The following is a 20076-nucleotide window of genomic DNA, read 5'->3' on the forward strand; positions in this document are numbered from 1 at the left end:
ATTGAAAAATGCTGTCTTCAAAAGGCATTAGATCTATCATGTTTAATTGAACTTTAAAAAAAAAAGATGGCTTGAAGCTTATTTAAAATGACTTATGAAAGATTTTCCACATGAGATACTAGGGTCATCATGGGGTTTGGCATTATAGGACTATCTGATGGATTGTTTGAATGCTTTCTTTGACCTGGGTTGTCATGCACTTTGAATTGGGTAAAATGCTGATTTAATCACTGCCTGAACTGTGACTGGCACACGAGAAAAGCAAATGTGTTCTGAGATAGACCTTTGGCAGTTGAATTGTTTGTGCATGCATCCAGTACAGATTATGTAACCCTTGTAATATCAATGTAATTTATGCAGACATGCCTTTCAGAATTCAAAAGATCATAGTGGTGACATCACCTTTCCCAGATGAAATATGATCTTAATGATTCTCTTGTGTTGCTTGGCCAGTCTTTTAAATCCCTACTCCCCACCCCACCATTTCTTTAAACTGTTTGCTTCTAAAGTTGCTTAGTGAATGATTTTTAAAAATCCTCTGCATGCCGACTTAACCATTGCAACGTAATCCATTTCTAGCTGATTCCATTGAAGAACAAGTGCTTTTTTCTTTGTTTGATTTGATCTAATAAAGTTAACAATTATCCTTCCCACTTCCAGAGGACTCTTAATATAAGCAGCCTTTTTCCCAAAGGTCAGTTTTTCTGTCTATAATCATAGAATGATAAAAATGTACATCATGGAAGGAGATCATTCAGCCCATTATGTCTATGCTGGCTGACAAGTAGCCATCCAGACTAATACCACTTTACAGCTCTTGGCCTGTAGCCTTGCAGGTTACTGCACTTAGAAACATAGAAACTAGGAATAGGAGTAGGCCATTTGGCCCTTCGAACCTGCTCCGCCATTTAATATGATCATGGCTGACCCTCTATCTCAATGCCATATTCCCGCTTTCTCTCCACACCCCTTGATGCCCCAATATCTAAAAAATTATCAGTTTCTTTCCTGAATATACTCAGTGACCCGGCTTCCACAGCCTTCTGTGTTGAAGAATTCCACAGGTTGACCACGCTCTGAGTGAAGAAATTTTTCCTCATCTCAGTCCTAAATGGTCTGCCCCATATCATGAGACTGTGGCCCCTGGTTCTAGACTCCCCAACCAGGGGAAACATCCTCCCTGCATCTAGTCTGTCTAGCCCTGTTAGAATTTTAAACATTTAAATCAGATCCCCTCCCATTCTTCTAAACTCTAGTAAATACAGACCCAGTCAAACCAATCTCTCCTCATACGACAGTCCTGCCGTCCCCGGTATCAGCCTAGTGAACCTTCGCTGCACTCCCTCTATGGCAAGTATGTCCTTTCTGAGGTAGGGAGACCAAAACTGCACGCAATACTCCAGGTGTGGTCTCACCAAGGCACTGTATAACTGTAGTTAGACATTCCTACTCCAGAACTCAATTCCTCTTGCAATGAAGGCCAACATACCATTTACCTTCCTAATTGCTTGCTGCACCTGCCTGTTTACTTTCATTGACTGGTGTACATGGACACCCAGATCCCTTTGTACATTCACATTTCCCAATATATCACCATTTAACTAATACTCTGCCTATCTGTTTTCACACCGAAGCGTATAACTTCACATTTATCCACGTTATACTGCATTTGCCTATGCACACAGTTTGTCTAAATCACCCTGAAGCCTCCTTGCATCCTCCTCACAACTCACAATCACTCCATTCCCTCACCCAAGTCAGTATATATACCGTGAATAGCTAGGGCCCAAGCACTGACCCCTGTGATACACCACTAGTCACTCCCTGCCACCCGGAAAAAGACTCACTTATTCACATTTCAGCCTTTAACCCCATTAATTTCTCTAGAACCATTTTTTTAACTAATACTGATTTTCATCGATTCCTCCCTCTCACTAGACCCTTGGTTCGTTAACATTTCTGGGAAGTTATTTGTGTCCTGTTTTGTGAAGACAGAACCAAAATATGTGTTCAATTCTTCTGCCATTTGGAGCACATATCCAAATACTTTTAAATGCAATGAGGGTTTCTGGCACCAGTATTGGAGAAAGTAGGAACTGTGCCGTTGGGACGGTCTTCACCTGAGCCGTGCTAGGACCAGTGTTCTGACAAGTTATATAACTAGGGCAGTAGCGAGAGCTTTAAACTAAATAGTGTAAGTAAGGGATAATGTGAGAGGGTATATGGTAAATCAAAGAGAAACAATGAGGTAATAGAGCAGGATAGCAATTTGGGCAATGATAAACAGAATGTGGCAGGAAGGGACAGAGGGTACAAACTATTAAGAGTGCACCAGCAGAAAGGCCAGAGATTGCAAAAATGATTTTAAAAAAAGAGAGCTAAAGGCTCTGTGTCTGAATGTGCCCAGCATTTGTAACAAAATGGTTGAATTATTAGCACAAATAGAAATAAATATCTATGACCTGATCGCCATTACAGAGACATGGATGCAAGGAGACCGAGGCTGAGACTTGAATATTGAAAGATATTTTATATTTCAAAGAGACAGGAAGCTAGGAAAGGTTGGTGGGGTAGCTCTGTTAATCAAGGATGACATTAGTATAGTAGTGAGACATTACCTAAGCTCGAAAGAGTAAGATGTAGAATCAGTTTGGGTAGAGATAAGAAATGGGAAAGGTAAGAGTTCAATTGTGCAAACAGTTTATAGGCCCCCGAACAGTAGGACAGAGTATACAGGAAGGAATAAATACAGAGTGTAAGAAAGGTACCACAATAACCACAGATGTTTTTAACCTTCACATAGATTGGTGAATCAGATTGGCAAAGGAAGCCCGGAAAATGAGTTCATAGAGTGTATTTGGGACAATTTCTTAGAGCAGTACGTTCTAGAGGAATTCAGGGAGCAGGCTGTTCTATTCTAGCCCACTTCATTCACTGAGATCATTCTTTACCCTTTCATGGGATGTGGAAGTCACTGGCAAGGCCAGCATTGGTTGCCCATCCCTAATTGCCCTTGAACTGAGTGGACTGAGGGCATTTAAGAGTCAACCACATTGCTATGGATCTGGAATCACATGTAGACCAGACCAGGTAAGGACGGCAGATTTGCTTCCCTAATGGACATTAGCGAACCAGGTGGATTTTTACAACAATTGATGATAGTGTCACGGTCACCAATACTGAGTCTAGCTTTATATTCCAGATTTATTAATTGAATTTAAATTCTACCAGCTGCTGTGCTAGGATTTGAACCCATGTCCCCAGACCTTTAACCTGGGCTTCTGGATTCTAGTCCATTGACATTCCCAATACACCACCACCTCCCCCTGATCATGGCTGATCTTCTACTTCACCATTTTCAGGAATATCCCCATATTCTTAGATTTCTACATATTAAAAACATTAATCGATCTCGGTCTTGAACATACTAGACCAGACCTGGTAATATGCAATGAGACAGGATTAATCCAGACCTCATGGTAAAGGAGCCTCTAGTAGACAGTGATCATAATATGATAGAATTTCAAGTTCAGTTTGAAGGGGAGAAATATGAGTCTAAGACTAGTGTTTTAAACCTAATTAAGGGTATGAAGGCGGAGCTGGTTAAAGTGAACTGAGAAACTAGGTTAAAAGGTAGGAGAGTAGAGTTGCAGCTGTAGTCTTTTGAGATATTTAATAATGCTCAGCAAATATTTATCTCAGTGAGAAAGAAACATCCTTCTCAAAGAGTCTATCATTAGTGGCTAAGTAAGGAAGTTAAAGATTGTATCAAATTTAAAGAAACATGTACAAATTTGCAAAGATTAGTGATAGGCCAAAAGTTTTGACTGATATTAAGAACCAGCAAAGAATGACTAATAAAAAGGGATAAAGTAGATCATGAGAGAAAATTAGCTAGTAATATAAAAACATACAGTAAGGGTTTCTACAGGCATTTAAATAGAAAAAGAGCAACCAAAGCTAGCATTGGTTCTCTAGAGAGTGAGTCTGGAGAATTGATAATGAAAAACAAGGAAATGGTGGAGGCATTGAACAGATATTTTGTGCCTTCTTCACTGTAGAAGACTTGAAAAATGTCCCAAAGGTACTTCAAAATCAAGGGGTGAAAGGGAGGAAGAAACTTAAAAACAATCACCACCATAAGGGAAAAGAAGCTGGGAAAACTATTAGACCTAAATGCTGACACATCCTAGGACCAGATGGCCTGCAATCTAAGGTTTTAAAAGAAGTGGCTGCAAAGATAGTAGAAACATTAGTTCTAATCTTCCAAAATTGCTTAGATTCTGGAAGGGTCCCAGAAGATTGGAAAAGAGCAAATGTAATACCTGTATTCAAGAAAGGAGGGAGACAGAAAGTAGGAAACTATTATCCAGTTAATCTAACATCTGCCATGGGGAAATTGCTAGAATCCATTATTAAGGAGGTTATAGTGGAATACTTAGAAAATTATAATGGGATCAGGCAGAGTCAGCATGGTTTTGTGAAAGGAAAATCATGTTTAACTAACTTATTAGAGTTCTTTGAGGAAGTAACAAGCAAGTTGGATAAAAGGAACCTCTAGATGTTGTGTACTTGGATTTTCAAAAGGCATTTGATAAGGTGTCATACCAAAGATTACGTCACAAAATAAGAGCACATGGTGTAGGGGATCACGTATTAGCATGGATAAAGGATTGGTTAGTTAACAGGAAGCAGACGTTCGGGATAAATGGGTCTTTTTCGGGTTGGCAAACTGTAACCTGTGGAGTGCTGCAGAGACCAGCGCTGGGGCCTGAACTATTTATAATCTGCATTAATGGCTTGGATAAAGGGCCCGAATGTATGGTCGCTAAATTTGAAAGTGGCACCTAGATAGATAGGAAGATAAGTTGTCAAGAGGAGGTAGAGAGTTGAAAGAAAGGATATAGGTAGCTTTAAGTGAGTGGGCAAAAATTTGCAGATGGAGTCTAATGTGGGAAAATGTGAACTTCTCCACTTTGGCAGGAAGAATAGAAAAGCAGTATACTATTTAAATGGAGAACAACTGCAGAGCTCAGTGGTACAGAGGGATCTGGGTGTCCTCATACATAGAAACATAGAAATTAGGAGCAGGAGTAGGTCATTTAGCCCTTCAAGCCTGCTCCACCTTTCAGTATGATCAGGGCTGATCCTCTATCTCAACACCATACTCTTGCACTCTCCCCACACCCGTTGACGCCTTTAGAGTCCAGGAATCTATCTATTTCCTTCTTAAATACGTTTAGTGGCTTGGCCTCCACGGCTTTCTGTGATAGAGAATTCCATAAGTTCACCACCCTCTGAGTAAAGAAGCATCTCCTCATCTCTGTCCTAAATGGCCTACCCCGTATCCTGAGATTGTGAACCCTTGTTCTGGACTCCCCAGTCAGAGGAAATATCATTCTTGCATCCAGCCTGTCCATCCCTGTCAGAATTGTATACGTTTCAATGAGATCCCCTCTCATTGAACTCCAATGAATACAGGTTTAGTCAGCCCAATCTCTCCTCCTACGACAATCCTGCCATCTCAGGAATCAGTCTAGTGAACCTTTGCTGAACTTCCTCTATGGCAAGTATATCTTTTCTTAGATAAGGAAACTAAAACTGCACACAATACTCCAGGTGTGGTTTCGCCAAGGCAGTAAGACATCCTTACTCCTGTACTCAAGTCCTCTCGCAATGAAGGCCAACATACCATTTGCCTTAACTGCTTGCTGCACTTGCATGCTTACTTTCAGTGGTTGGTGTACAAGGACACCCAGGTCCCTTTGTACATCAACATTTCTCAATCTATCACCATTTAATTAATACTCTGCCATTCTGTTTTTCCTACCAAAGTGGATAACTTCACACTTATCCACGTTATACTGCATCTGACATGTATTTACCCACTCACTCAACTTGTCTAAATTGCCTTGAAGCCACTTAACATCCTCCTCATCGCTCACATTCCCACCAAGTTTCGTGTCATCAACAAACTTGCAGATATTACATTTGGTTCCCTCATCCAAATCATTGATATATATTGTGAATAGCTGGGACCCAAGCACTGATTCCTGCGGCACCCAACTAATCACCGCCTGCCATTCTGAAAAAGAACCGTTTATTCCTACTCCGTTTCCTGTCTGATAATTAATTCTTAATCCATGCCAATATATTAGCCCCAATCCCATGTGCTTTAACTTTACATATTAATCTCTTATGTGGGAATTTATCAAAGCTTTCTGAAAATCCAAATACACCATATCCACTGGTTCTCCCTTATCTATTCTGCTATTTACATCCTCAAATAACTCCAGTAGGTTTGTCAAACATGATTTCCCTTTCATAAATCCATGTTGACTTTGTCTAATCCCATTGATATTTTCTAAATCTCCTGTTATCACATCCTTTATAATAGACTCTGCTATTTTCCATACTACTGATGTTAGGTTAACCGGTCAGTAATTCACTGTTTTCTCCCTCCCTCCTTTTTTAAATAGCGGAGTTACATGTGCCACCCTCCGATCTGCCAGGACTGTTCCAGAATCTGCAGAATTTTAGAATCATACAATGTTAGTATGCAGGTACAGCAAGTGATTAGGAAGGCAAATAGAATGTTGGCTATTATTGTAAGGAGGATGGGATATAAAAGTAGGGATGTTTTACTGCAGCTGTACACTGCCTTGGTGAGACCACATCTGAAATACTGTGTACAGTTTTGGTCTTATTTGAAAAAGGATATATTTGCATAAGAAGCAATACAGAGAAGATTCACTGGACTCATTCCTGGAATGAAGAGCTCATCTTATGAAGAAAGATTGAACAGGCTGGGCTCTTTAGAAGAATGAGAAGTGATCTCATTGAAACATGTAAGATCCTGAGGGGACTTGACAGGGTGGAAAGCTGGAGGATGTTTCCTCTTGTGGGGGAGGCTGGAACTAAGGAACACGTTTTATTAATAAGAGGTCTCCTTTTTAAGATGGAAGTGAGGAGAAAATTTTCCTCTGAGGGTCATTAGTCTGGAATTCTCTTCCCCAGAAAACAGTGGAGGCTAGGTCACTGAAATTACTCAATGCTGAATTAGATGGATCTTTGTTAGGCAAGGGAGTCAAAGGTTATGGGGGGCAGACAGGAAAGTGGTGTTTAGATCACAATCCGATCAGCTATGATCTTATCGAATGGCAGTACAGGCTTGAAGTGCCGAATGGCCTACTCCTGCTCCTGAGTCCTATGTTCTTAACTAGCTGTGCCTCTAACCAAGCTGTTCCAGTACAGCCACAACACACTCATCTATCTAACAATGTGGAAAATTGCCTAGGTATGTCCTGTCCACAAAAAAGCAGGACAAATCCAGTCTGACCAATTTACTGTCCTATCAGCTAAGTGCTGGAAGGTGCCTTCGGCTGTCCTATAAAGTGGTACCAACTCACCAATAACCTGATTATCAGTGCTCACTTTTGGTTCCAGCAGGACCACTCAGCTGCAGACCTCATTGTAGCCTTGGTCTGAACATGGACCAAGAGCAAAATTCCAGAGGTAAGGTGAGAGTGACTGCCCTTGACATCAAGGCATCATTTGATTGTGTGGCATCAAGGAACCCTAATAAAATTGAACTCAAAGGGAATTGAGAGAAATATCTCCAATGATTGGAGTCATCCCTAGCACAAAGGTTACTCAGGGAATCAAGCGCAATGGGGAACGGACAAGAAATTGGTGTTGAGGCAGAAGATCGTATTGATTGTATGATCATATTGAATGGCAGAGCAGGCTCAAGGGGCTGCACGGTCAACCCTGCTCCTTTGTCCTGCATTCTTAAAGGAAGATGGTTGTGGTTGTTGGTGTTGGAAGCCAAGCATCTCTGCCCAGGACATAACTGCAGGAGTTTCTCAGGGCACTGTCCTAGGCCCAACCATTTCTTCATCAATGACCTCCCCTTCATTATAAAATCAGAAGTGGTGATGTTCATTAATTGCACAGTGTTCAATTATGTTCACCACTGCTCAAATAATTAGGATGTCCATGCCTGTATGCGGCAAGACCTGGATAACATTCAGACTTGGACTGATAAGTGGGAAGTAAACTTTGTGGATTAGAAGTGCCAGACAATGACCATCATCAATAAGGGAAAGTCTGTAGCCTTCCACAGACATTTAATGGCATTACCATCACAGAATCCCCCCACCAACAGCATCCTGAGGAGGAGGCATGGGGTTGTTACCATTGGCTAGAAACTTAACTGGACGAGCCACATAAATACTGTGGCTACAAGGGTAGGGATTCCGTGGCGAGTAACTCACCACCTGACTCCCCAAAGCCTGTCCACCGTCTACAAGGCACAAGTCAGGAGTGTGATGGAATACTCCCCACTTGCCTGGATGTGTGCAGCTCCAGCAACCCTTGAAGCTTGACAACATCCAAGACAAAGCAACTGACTTGATTAGTACCCCATCCATGTCATTAAATATTCAATCCCCCCAACACTGGTGCACCTTGGCAGCAGTCTGTCCTGTTTACAGGATGCAATGTTGCAACTTGTTAAGGCTCCTTCACAGAACTCAACCTCCTAGTGGAATAAGGGCAGCAGCTGCATGGTTACATCACCACCTGCAAGTTCCCCTCCAAGTCACAGACTATCTTGACTATTAAATTTAGTGCTGTTTTTTCTTTGTCACGGGATCAAAATCCTGGATTGACCTATCTAATAGGAATGTGGTTCCCAGTTAAGCATTGTCTTTTTTGTTTGAATTCCCATCCTTGTTTTCAAATCACAATGGTCTTATTTATTCCCACCTCCTGTAGCCCGTTAACCCTCCAAGATCTTTGTGTCTTCCCATTGTAGACAAGGGTGCTTCTTAGATTTTCATCACTCTTCCACTGGTAGTCACGATTTCAACTGCCTGGACCTAAACTCTGGAATTTCCTTTCTAAACCTCTCCAGCTCGCTACCTCTCCTCCTTTAAGACACTCCTTAAAATTTGCTTCTTTGACCAAACTTTTGATTATCTGTCCTAATACTGCCCTATATGGCTCACTGTCAAATTTTGTTTAATAATGCTCCTATGAAATGCTGTATTAAAGACTCTGTATAAATACAAATTGTTGTTTGCAGTTTTTTCATTGTGACAGAAATGTTTTATTTGTCAGTGCTGATTATTTTTAACTTGGATTTTTTATCGCTAGAATCAACAGGTAAGGAGATGAAATAGGACCACAAAGGTTATATTTCAAAGGAGAGCATTTCTGATCAGCTCCAAATACACTAGGCTACAAAGACCTTTACAAATGCAAATTGAGAAGACTGGAGGCAAAATAAAGTTTGAGATGTCAGTTATGGAAAATTGTTCTTTTAGGAATGAGCATATTCTATGCTATGATCAAAGTTTGGCTCTACATTCAGCATTGATGTTAATGTTATTGGGTATCTTTCAAATATATTCATGGGAATGTATGCAACATGCCTAGTTACAATAAAGTAGGCCCCCAACATGGGGAAGTGACTCACATTCCTGAGATTTTGAGAAGGCTGAATAAAATTGTTGTCTTTGAAAAGATCACAAAGGGTACAATATTTCAACTCTTTTTACATGAAGGTTCTAGCAATAAAAGATACAAGTTTTAAAAAATTAGCACAGACAAAAAAGTTTTTGTTGCAGTTGACTGAAGTCCTCTGATTTGACAGCCTGTGGTTAGAATCTTAGAGAATTACCTTGGCAACCCACCATTGGTTTTCAGTGAGCAATAAACCTTGGGACAAGAGATTCAGCCTTTTTGTTCTTAAGATCTTTGGCAGTCTAGCCAAGGAAATGGGCGAGATTGAGTTTACAGAATTCTGTTTTAGAGTCTATGATTGGAGAGAAAACATCTTTAATATTTTTATGCAATCAAGGAACAGTGTGAATCAGATATTACATAGTTATGGTATTTTATTGTTAAGCTATCTATTTTTGTGTGTAAGTAAAATCACATGGTTCAAAGCCAATGCCTCAATCTGGGAAGAACACCCAGTTCACCTTTCGAAAGAGGAATAGAATTCGTTGCCAAAAGATGTGTTACAGTGGTGGTTACAGAAAGAAAATATTTTTTATTGCAAATCCTTGATCTCACCATAGATAACTCCAATATTGTAGTACCAGTATTACAGGATCTCATCCCTCACCCTAACTAACCTCTACACTCAAACCACATAAGTTGCCTCAACCCTGTGAACCAGGCTATGCACTGACTTTGTAAAATATGCATGCAAATGTATTTTTTCAATATTTCCTTATTATGCACGTACATATTTAATATGTGAAAGTACCCTTAATTGTAAAATGGCTTCAAAAATATGTGAATGGGAACATGTATATAATATATATATATATATATATAAGATACATTTACATTTTTTGAATGTGTGACACACACACAATGGGCAGAACTTTGCATCTCACGGCAGGCATGCACCCGACCCAGATCGGGCATAAAATAGCGCGAGAAGACATCGGGTGAGCGTCCTGATGTCATCCCGCACTTGTACAATCTTCAGGCTGGTGGGCATGTGTGGGAGTCAGAGCTCTTTCTCTACCTTATTTGTTCTCCTCAATATTGTGAATCTTTGATTAAATTACCCCTTAACCTTCTAAATGCCAGGGAATACAACCCTAGTTTGTGTCATCACTTCTCACAATATAACCTTTGGGGCCGGATTTTACCATTGGAGGCGGGAATCAGGAGGTGGGTTTGATTTTGGGTCGCGAACCTGCCCCTGACGCCAGCCTGACATGAAGCGGAATAGGGTCATTAAGAACCTAACCCCAAAAATGGATCTGCTGCTATTCAGTGGACTAGGGGTGAGGCGGGACACCAGGGAGGTGGGTCACTCTCTGGCCTCACTCTGCATCCATTTCTGTGGCTGTCTGTGCATGGTGTAAAAAAAAAGAGAATATTCATCTTCAAAGTGGCCACGACAAATGGAGAGCTAGTACCCAGGGTAGAGAAAGTTTGGTTATTAAAATTTCATTGCTGTTCAGTACTTTTCTTCTTTGTCCAAATATTTCACCTTTTTTTGCATCAAATAAAGCTGTTTCAGCGCTGCCACCCTGTTCCCACCAGGCTGCAGCCTGGACAGCTTCAGAGAGCTCCCAACAGCTGCCCGCCCCAGGAAGATCTCGGGAAGTCAGAAGGTTACCTCATATTGATCTCCCTAATGACCTCAACATGCCCAATTAAAGATCCGGGTGACTTCACTTTCCCGACTGCTCTCCGTTCTCACCCTATCCTCTGGAATGTCATCAGAGTCTGGAACAGATGTGGCAGACCATCATGCAGGCCAGCGGCGCTATTCATTTGGTGTCCCACCTCCAGCCTGCCCCAATTCAGGATGGGAAAATCCAACCCTTGGAATCCAGTTGTTATTCTAGTAAACCTATGCTGCATTCCTCCAAGGCCAATATATCCTTCCAAGGTGTGCTGCCCAGAACTGTTCACAATACTGTGTTCTAGCCAGGGCTTTGTGTAGTTGAAATATTAGGGGTGGACTAGCCAGCAATGCCCACACCCCATAAATGAATTAAAAAAACTTCTACCTCCTTCTATTCTGGCCTGTAAAGGCATTAGCCTTTTTGATTATTTTCTGTACCTGTTCATGATATTTTAATGATCTGTGTACCTGCCCCATTCGCTTAATCTATTATTTTTGTAATTTTCTTTTTTCTGTCTACACTGCTTACAATGCCATCTATCTCTGTGTCATTGGCAAATTTGGAATCATGGCTTTCTATCCCATCATCAAAGTTGTTAATAAATACAGTGAATAGTTTGAGGCCCAACACAGATCCTGTGGGACACCACTAGCCTCACCCTCCCAGTTGGAATACCTGCCAATTATTCCTACTCTCTGACTCCTGCCACTCAGCTATTTACTTAACCAGGTCAATAATTTGCCTTTAAATTCCATGAGCTACAATTTTAGCTAACAGTCTCTTAAGAAGAGTGACTTTACCAAATGCCATCTGAAGTCCATATAAGTAACATCCAAAGACATTCCCCTGCCCAATACTTCATCACCTTTTCAAAAAATTCAATCTGATTTGTCAGGTGTGACTTACTCTTTACAAATCCATGCTGGTTTTCTCTGATCAGCTTAAAATTTTCAAGTTCAGTCATCCTATCCTTAATTATAAACTCCAGTAATTTTCTGACAACAAATGTTAGGCTAACTGGTCTATAATCTCTGGTTTTCCCCCTCACCTTTCTTAAATAACAGAGTGACATGCTTAATTATTCACTCTAAAGGAATGCTTTCCAGATTGAGAAAACATTGGAATATTATAGTTAGGGTATTTGCAATGTCCTCACCTACTTCCTTTAAATCCTGGAATGGAAACCATCTGGCCCTGGGGATTTGGCGCCATTATTTTCTCCATTGTTTTACTTACATTCATTTTGGTGAGTGTCTCTCCCTGATTCAGTATTAGTTTCCTTAGGATGTTCGGTATGCAGACCTTTTCCTCAACTATAAATAGTGTAGCTAGGTAATTATTCAACACAACCAGTATTTCCTTACTTTCATTGACTATCATTGTTACCTGTTTTCATTGCTCCTGACTCCCTCTTATTCCTAATTTAATTGTGATTTTTTTTGTATTGATTTTGATTTCTGACACATTCCATGCTATTTGCCCTTATGGCCTGTCAAAGTTAATCTGGAAATGTGGTGCCCATTGGTATGTCAGTAGGCTTCAATTTTAGGTGAGGAAGGAAGCTGTGATAGGCAACAGCATTCCTTGAATATCCTACGTGCCCTGGAGAGTTATACTGTAGCAGGGTGACAGGAGAGGGATGAAGGAAGAGACCAGTTTTCTGGGTGCCTTGAGCACTTAAATCATAAGAAATAGGAGCAAAGGGAATTTGGGGCATTAAGCCTGCTCCGCCATTCAATAGGATCATGACTGTTCTGATTGTAGCCTTACTAACACTTTCTTGCCCGTTCCCCATAATCCTCAACTCTGTTGTCAATCGACAACCCATCTAACTCAGCCTTGAATATGTTCAGTGACTCAGCCTCCACTGCTGTTTGTGGAAGAGAATTCCACAGACTAATAACCCTTTGACAGAAGCAATTTCTCTTCATCACTGTCTTAAATGGGAGACCACTTACCTTTAAATGGTGCCCCCTAGTTCTGATAACTTCATAGTATCTTAATAATGCATCCTGTTGTAAACCTATCAGACTCTACTTCAGTTTTTATACTCCTAAAACAAAACATAACCTCTTTATAAGGCAAAATGCATGATTCCGAAGGAATATTATGAGAAAATGTGCGCATATTGTGCATATCAAAAAAGATGCGCTGAGCAAGATGTTGAAAGCTGTGATTCAGCCTCCATCTCCAGCTGATGTCCTTAGATAGTTTGAACTGCTCTAGCTTGAATGTATCCTTGTCTACCCTTCAAAAGTGTGAAATTAATTTGTTATTCTCTCACCTTTTCAAAACCTACTTTATAAGAGTTGATACATTGTAACCAGGATGACCAACCATCCTGGATTTTATGGGACTGTGCCGTAACTGAGGCCTACGTGCTGTTTCCAAGCATCTTTGTTGCCAGACGTTCTTTGTCCCGTATTTCTGTAACAGTGTCTTGAAGACTTATTGTGAGTCTCCTCTTGTATGTTTTTGGGAAAGCTATGATTTATGCACGTGTATTGTATACACCTGTGTATGCATATTGCGCTCTCCTCTCAGTACCCCCCAATCCACATTGTGCTCCCACGTCTGATAGCAAAGCAAGAAAAAGATCATGGTATGAAATTGTTGAACTCAGTCCAGAAGGCTATAAAGTGCCTATTTGAAAGATGAGGCGCTGTTCCTCAATCTTGCATTGAGCTTCATTGGAATGATGCAGTAGGCCGAGGACAAAGATGTCAGAATGAGCGCAAGGTGGAGAGTTAAAATGGCAGGCCACCAGAAGCTCAGGGTTATACCTGCAGACTGAATGGAGGTGTTCTGCAAAGCAGTCACCCAATCTGCTATTTTTTGTTTTGCTTTCAGATGGAAGCTGTTCATTACTCTGCTATTCACACCTACTTTGCACCTATCTTTTGTTTCTTTACTTGTGCCATTATCACTCTATTTGCCTCTGCCCCACCAACTCTTTTGTCATTTAATGTCTCCTGTCTTCCACCCCAGCATAGACCTTCCCTTTTGTTCTTTTTTCACCCTCCCCCATTTCACCTATATAAAAGCTATTACATTTCTAACTTTTTCCCGTTCTGATGGAAAGTCACAACCTGAAACGTTAGCTCTGTTTCTCTCTCCACTGATGCTGCCAGACCTGCTGAGAGTTTCCAGAGCATGTGACGTCACTGAAATTTCTTGCTTCATTCTTCTTCTCCAGGTTGTTGTGACCTGGCTGTTGTGGTGTGGCAACAATTATTCAAATTTGAGACACAGAATCATAGGAACAAAAGTAATTCTTTCAGCTCCTTGAGCCTGTTGGTGTAACTAACAGCTGAGTTCTTAAACATGAACTTGATGCTTGTGCGACAGTAGCCAAGGCCCTGGGCACAGGTCTGTAGAGTCTGATGGCTCAATAACAAGTTTGTATTTGGCACTTCTAAGTTTAGATCTTGGGCAAAATGTTTGTGTTGCTTGCTGTGTTCACATTATATTGTTAAAACTGCTCTCCTCATCCAGATGGCAGAATCATTGACTCAGATTTTCATAAGTCCATAATTCTACTAAAAGATGAGGGAGCCTGTTTTACTCATGTATTGGGAGGGCCTGTGCATAGACGCTGCTCTCTCTGAGCAGAGCAACAGATGCAGCAAATGTAAAAGTGTATCATGAGACGGTGGCCATAAAAAGGGGATCAATGACTAAAATGCAAGCAATGGTGTGATTCAAGGTCATGATGCTCTGACATTTCACAGGATGGCTGAGCTCCTTCATGCAGAACTTGACCTTTTTATTCAAGCTGTGTCCTAGGAAACTGCTTCCCTCCTCAAGGCTGTGATTTGACCCATTCGGTAATGACTCTTGCTGTTGTAAAATTACAACATTTTACAATGCAGCTGGTCCCATCTAACACTGGAAACACTAAAGCCCCCTACCTAGCATGTTTTTTTTAAAAGACGTATTTGTTTACTCTAATTCAGCATGTCCACTAGTGTTCCTTAGCAACCGGAGCTGCAATTTCCTTATTACAGCCACCAGGAAGAATAACAACAAAGGTAGACTCGAAGCTTGTGAATGTGGCACAATGATTTGAAACCAAATACGTTCCAGCTTACATTAGTAGTCAGACTCAGCTAGATGTTTAATAATTGTGTAATTCACCTTAATTTCAGATTGTGTAAGGCTTACATTCCAACAATTTTATTCCCATTTTCCTATCTCCAAAATACTAATTGTAAATCATAGTAATTAGTCATTTAAGTTATAAATCCCTGATTAAAAAGCTCCCTCCAACCCTCAATTTTTTGAAATATGTTGTTGTAACTTGTACTTTGGAATGTGCCTGTTGTATTTCATCTGTTTTTTTTCGCTTCTTCATGTATGCACAGATAGTCAAGTTTTGGCTAATGAGCACCAGCCTAACCTGACTACATTCCAACCCTTTGTTTTACACCTGCCCATTTTACAGAAAAAAAATCCACATTTCCATGAGGTGTATGCACATATTCAAGATCTTTGGAGAATTGATTGAGGTTATGGGTTTCTTTCATTGGCTGGAAGTGCCCTGGAATCAAACCAACTTGAGACCATATGGTTATTCTTTGGGTCTTTCACAGAGGTGCCCCTTAATTGGCATGAAGACTTGTTCTTTGCCCAATTAAGGGTGACAGGAGGGCTCTCTAAGCTGGAGGACCAATCAGAGGTCTTCCAACTTTAGAGGAGTAGCATCCTACAGTGGATGGTTAGTAAACGAGAGGGCACCTCAAAATGGAGCTGCCCACTCACCAACCTTTTTAAAAACTTTAAACAAGACATTTTACAGCAGACATGCCACAAAGGCCACCACTATGGAGGGATGTGAACCCCTTTACAGGACAGCTTCCGGGTGGCAGGGAGTGAGGGCCTGCCACTGGGTGCTCACTACTAGGCAGTTAAACTGTCCCCCGACTAGGTTCAGGAACAGGAGGCCGACTGGAAATGTTTTAAGTAAACTCAACATGGTTACTCATGAGCCAAATCGGCTACCTGCTTCATGGCTTGGGTAGCCCTGCTGGCCTCAAACCCACTTTCACCAGATTGACTGGCATCAGAAAGTCGGCATGCCAGCCAGCGTTGGCTTTTTTCATGCCCTGTTCACCTCTGTTAAATTCGGCCCTATATATATATTGGCATTGGAAGGAATGCAGTGCAGATTCAACAAAATTTACCAGAGCTCCAAGGGTCAAGTTATGAGGAAAAAGTGCATAAACTAGACTTCTGAGAATGTGCAACAAGAAGCACTATAGAATGTTTACAGCAGAAGAAGGGAGCCATCTGGCCTGTCAAGTCTACGCCAGCTCTCTGCAACAGCAAACTGAAATCTAACTCGCCTTTCACCACTGTATTCCTTGGTTTCTCTCCCCTTTCTATTCTCCTGACAGTTGTAATTCATGATGTGGTATACTTTCTAGATTCTGAAGTACCCCTGGTACCTTGCCAAGTAGTTATTTTTAATGTGTGAAAGAGACAGTGCATATTGGCAGCTTAATCAACAATGGGATCATTGAAGACACATCTGATCCTACACTCACTCAAACATCTAGATATGCTGATTAGGAGGAAGAAGCTAAATATGCATTTTTTTTTGTTTCTTTTCATCCTCCTCATCTCCCACCACCCCTGCCTCCCATTCTAATAGCCATGCCATGGGGTGCTTAGGCAATGGTAGCAGTATTACTATCTTCCCAGCCAAGATTTATTAACTCAGCAGTCTATGAGCTTCCATTCCAAACTGATGAGTGCTTTTGCCAACTGAGCCATCAGATGAGATACAAAACCAAATTGTCCTTTTTTTAACCTCACTGAACTGAAATTGTTCACATTGATGAAATAAGTTTGTTAATGCATCACAGTCAGTACAATTAGATTTAATCTATTAGCATTGTTGACATCCACAAAATAATTGTTTTGAGTTTCCTTTGCCGTTGCTTTGCTAAAATGAAAATTCAGAAAATTTTGCATCCTTCCATTTAAAGATAAATCTGTTATTTATGACTAATTTACAAAACCTGCAATCCATGGGCAAGCTGCTTTCTAACTGGTCTGTGAAATCTGATTCAATTCTGTAGTCCAATGTGCAGTACACATGAACCTTTGTAACTCAAACTATCTGAGAGGCTTTAACCTGTACTCATAGTTTGAGTAACTAGCATGTTAGATTGTGGATGCATTTGCTACCTTTAAAAGCAGCACTATTCTCTGCTTTATGGTTTACATAAAAAGCAGAATTATCTCCGAGATTTTCAAAATACATATTTATGATTCCTTCATCGTATTTTAGGATCCAGTCCTGCTAGAATTACAATAGAGTCAGTCTGTAGAGGCTACACTTTCCCAAGGCCTGCCTGATATCAAAAGCTTTTAAAATGCTTTAGGGGTTTCAAATATTTCTGCTGTATTGATTTGAGTTAAAAATACTTTTGCTTGTGGGTAATGCTGGATCAGCCTGCTCCAGTATAAAGGTACAGAAAATGGAAGATTCCCTTTTAGAATTGAAGTGTTATAGATCACAGGGGCATATTGTATTCCATTATTTAGTTGCATAAGTATGAGCAAAACTCAAGTGTGTCCATCTTTAGATTGGGACCTTTGATTCTTTTCAAGCTCTCTACCTATAAACTTGGTTGAGAATATTATTTTATAGTTGTGTGATTCTTTATCTATGATGTCACAAATTCTATAATTCAGTGTCAGCGGATTTAAACTTTCAACCTAAAACTGTCAGATATCACAAAGTAAGTTGGGTAAGAGAATTTGGATATGGAATAAAGGTAGGTACGTGGGGTTAAGATACAGACCAACTATGATCTAATTAAGCTCTGGAACATGCTCAAAGGGCTGAATGTCCGACTGTTTTTCCTGTGAATTCAATGCTGATTGCCATGTCTTTAGAAATTTTCGTTATCTTTAGAAATTTGTTTCACAACTATTTTGAGTGTTGCTTATTTTTCATCGTTTTGATTTGCCAACCAACCCGCTATCACTCAAGTTCCTGCTTTACTAGTTTATAAGCAATTACATGGTATCATAATGGATTTTGTTCAGGTTTTCTGGTTGGCAGGATGTAACTAGTGGTGTGTCATAGGGATCAGTGCTGGGCCCTCAACTTTTTACAGTTTATATAAATGACTTGGATGAAGGGATCGAAGGGATGGTTTCTAAATTTGCTAATGACACAAAGATAGGTAGGAAAGTAAATTGTGAAGAGGATGTAAGGAGGCTACAAAGTGACATAGATAGGTTAAGTGAGCGGGCAAATGTGAAATCGTTCATTTTGGCAAGAAGAATAAAAAAGCTTATTATCTAAATGGTGAGGGATTGAGCAGCTCTGAGATTCAGAGGGATCTGGGTGTCTGAGTGCATGAATCACAAAAGGTTAGTATGCAGGTAATTAGGAAAGCTAATAGGATGTTTTCATTTATTGTGAGGGGAATTGATTACAATAGGGAGGTTATGCTTCAGTTGTACAGGGCATTGGTGAGACCACATCTAGAGTATTGTGTACAGTACTGACCTCCGTATTTAAAGAAAGATATAAATGCATTAGAAGCAGTTCGGAGAAGGTTTACTAGACTAATACCAGGAATGGGCGGGTTGTCTATTGAGGAAAGGCTGAACAGGTTATCCACTGGAATTTAGAAGAGTAAGAGGTGACTCAATTGAAACTTTAAGATCCTCAGGGGTCATGACAAGGTGGATGTGGAGAGGATGTTTCCTCTTGTGGGAGAATCCAGAACAAGGAATCACTGTTTAAAATAAGGGGTCGCTCATTTAAGACAGATGAGAAGAAATTTTTTGAGGGTGTGAGTCTTTGGAACGCTCTTCCTCAAAAGGTGGTAGAGGAAAGACTTTGAATATTTTTAAGGCAGAGCTAGATAGATTCTTGATTAGTAAGAGGATGAAAGTTTATTGGAGGTAGGCAGGAATGTGGGCTTGAGGTTACATTCAGATCAGCCACGATCTTATTGAATGGCAGTGTAGGCTCGAGGGACCAAGTAGCCACCTCCTGCTCCTAATTTGTATATTCAGATATGTGCATTCAACTTGATGTAAATCCACTTTTCCCCTTTGCTTTGCTCAGAAGACAATGTCTCCCTAATGGGATACAGTTTCATGGTATTTGAAGTGGCTATTATTTATATACGAGTCTAAACAGGCTATTCAAACACAGGATGACAGAACTTAATCCTATTCCCGCACTGCAGTTCCAGTAGGACTCATTGGATAGCGATCATGAGTGGGAACCCTGGATGACTGAGACCAAATTGTAGCATCCCTACTGTTCAACTCAAATCAAATCAAGTAACTTCACACAGACTAGGAATTGAATCATTCAGCTTCCGTTCTTACCTCTGGGGTTAGGGTTCAATAATTTTCTTTTGGGAACAAGACTTGTAGCTTTAAATCCAGAGTTGGTGTTCTGACGAGGGAGTGGGAATATCCATCAGCATTCCCTTTTATAGTCACCATTCAGTGCACTGTTCTGAAATGAGCAGTTATATGTATTAAGAATAAGGCTCAACTATGAATGGCCCTGCTTGCACAGTTGAATAGTTTGTTAATATTTGCTTTCCAGCCTCTCACACTTGAGTACAGTTTTTTGGGTAAAATATCACCCATAGACCCATACCCAATAAGGGAACACCTTCATGTAAGAAGGCTGTGATCGGGAGTGATATGCTAGAAGTGCAGCCTGTTGAGACCAACAAGTGATGGTGACAGTGGGACAACCAACATTGAACCAATCAAACTCTTTAAGTATTTTGTGCTGGTCAGTGATGGATGTGATTATTATGTAGAAACCTAGATGGACTGCGTAATGTCTTTCAACGATCTATGGGCTCAATACACACAAAACAAAAATGCCATCCAGAGAGCTTTCCTTATTAACCAGCAGCCT

At 40.6% G+C, this 20076-nt stretch overlaps 1 protein-coding gene across 2 annotated transcripts in view; it reads left to right on the forward strand.

Annotated features, from left to right (window-relative positions):
- The window catches only part of pcsk5b (proprotein convertase subtilisin/kexin type 5b), a 459575-nt gene that overhangs the window by 153113 nt on the left and 286386 nt on the right, over positions 1-20076 (forward strand). The window lies entirely within an intron of this gene.

This window comes from Cetorhinus maximus, chromosome 2, assembly GCF_964194155.1.
Source record: "Cetorhinus maximus chromosome 2, sCetMax3.hap1.1, whole genome shotgun sequence".
NCBI lineage: Eukaryota > Metazoa > Chordata > Chondrichthyes > Lamniformes > Cetorhinidae > Cetorhinus > Cetorhinus maximus.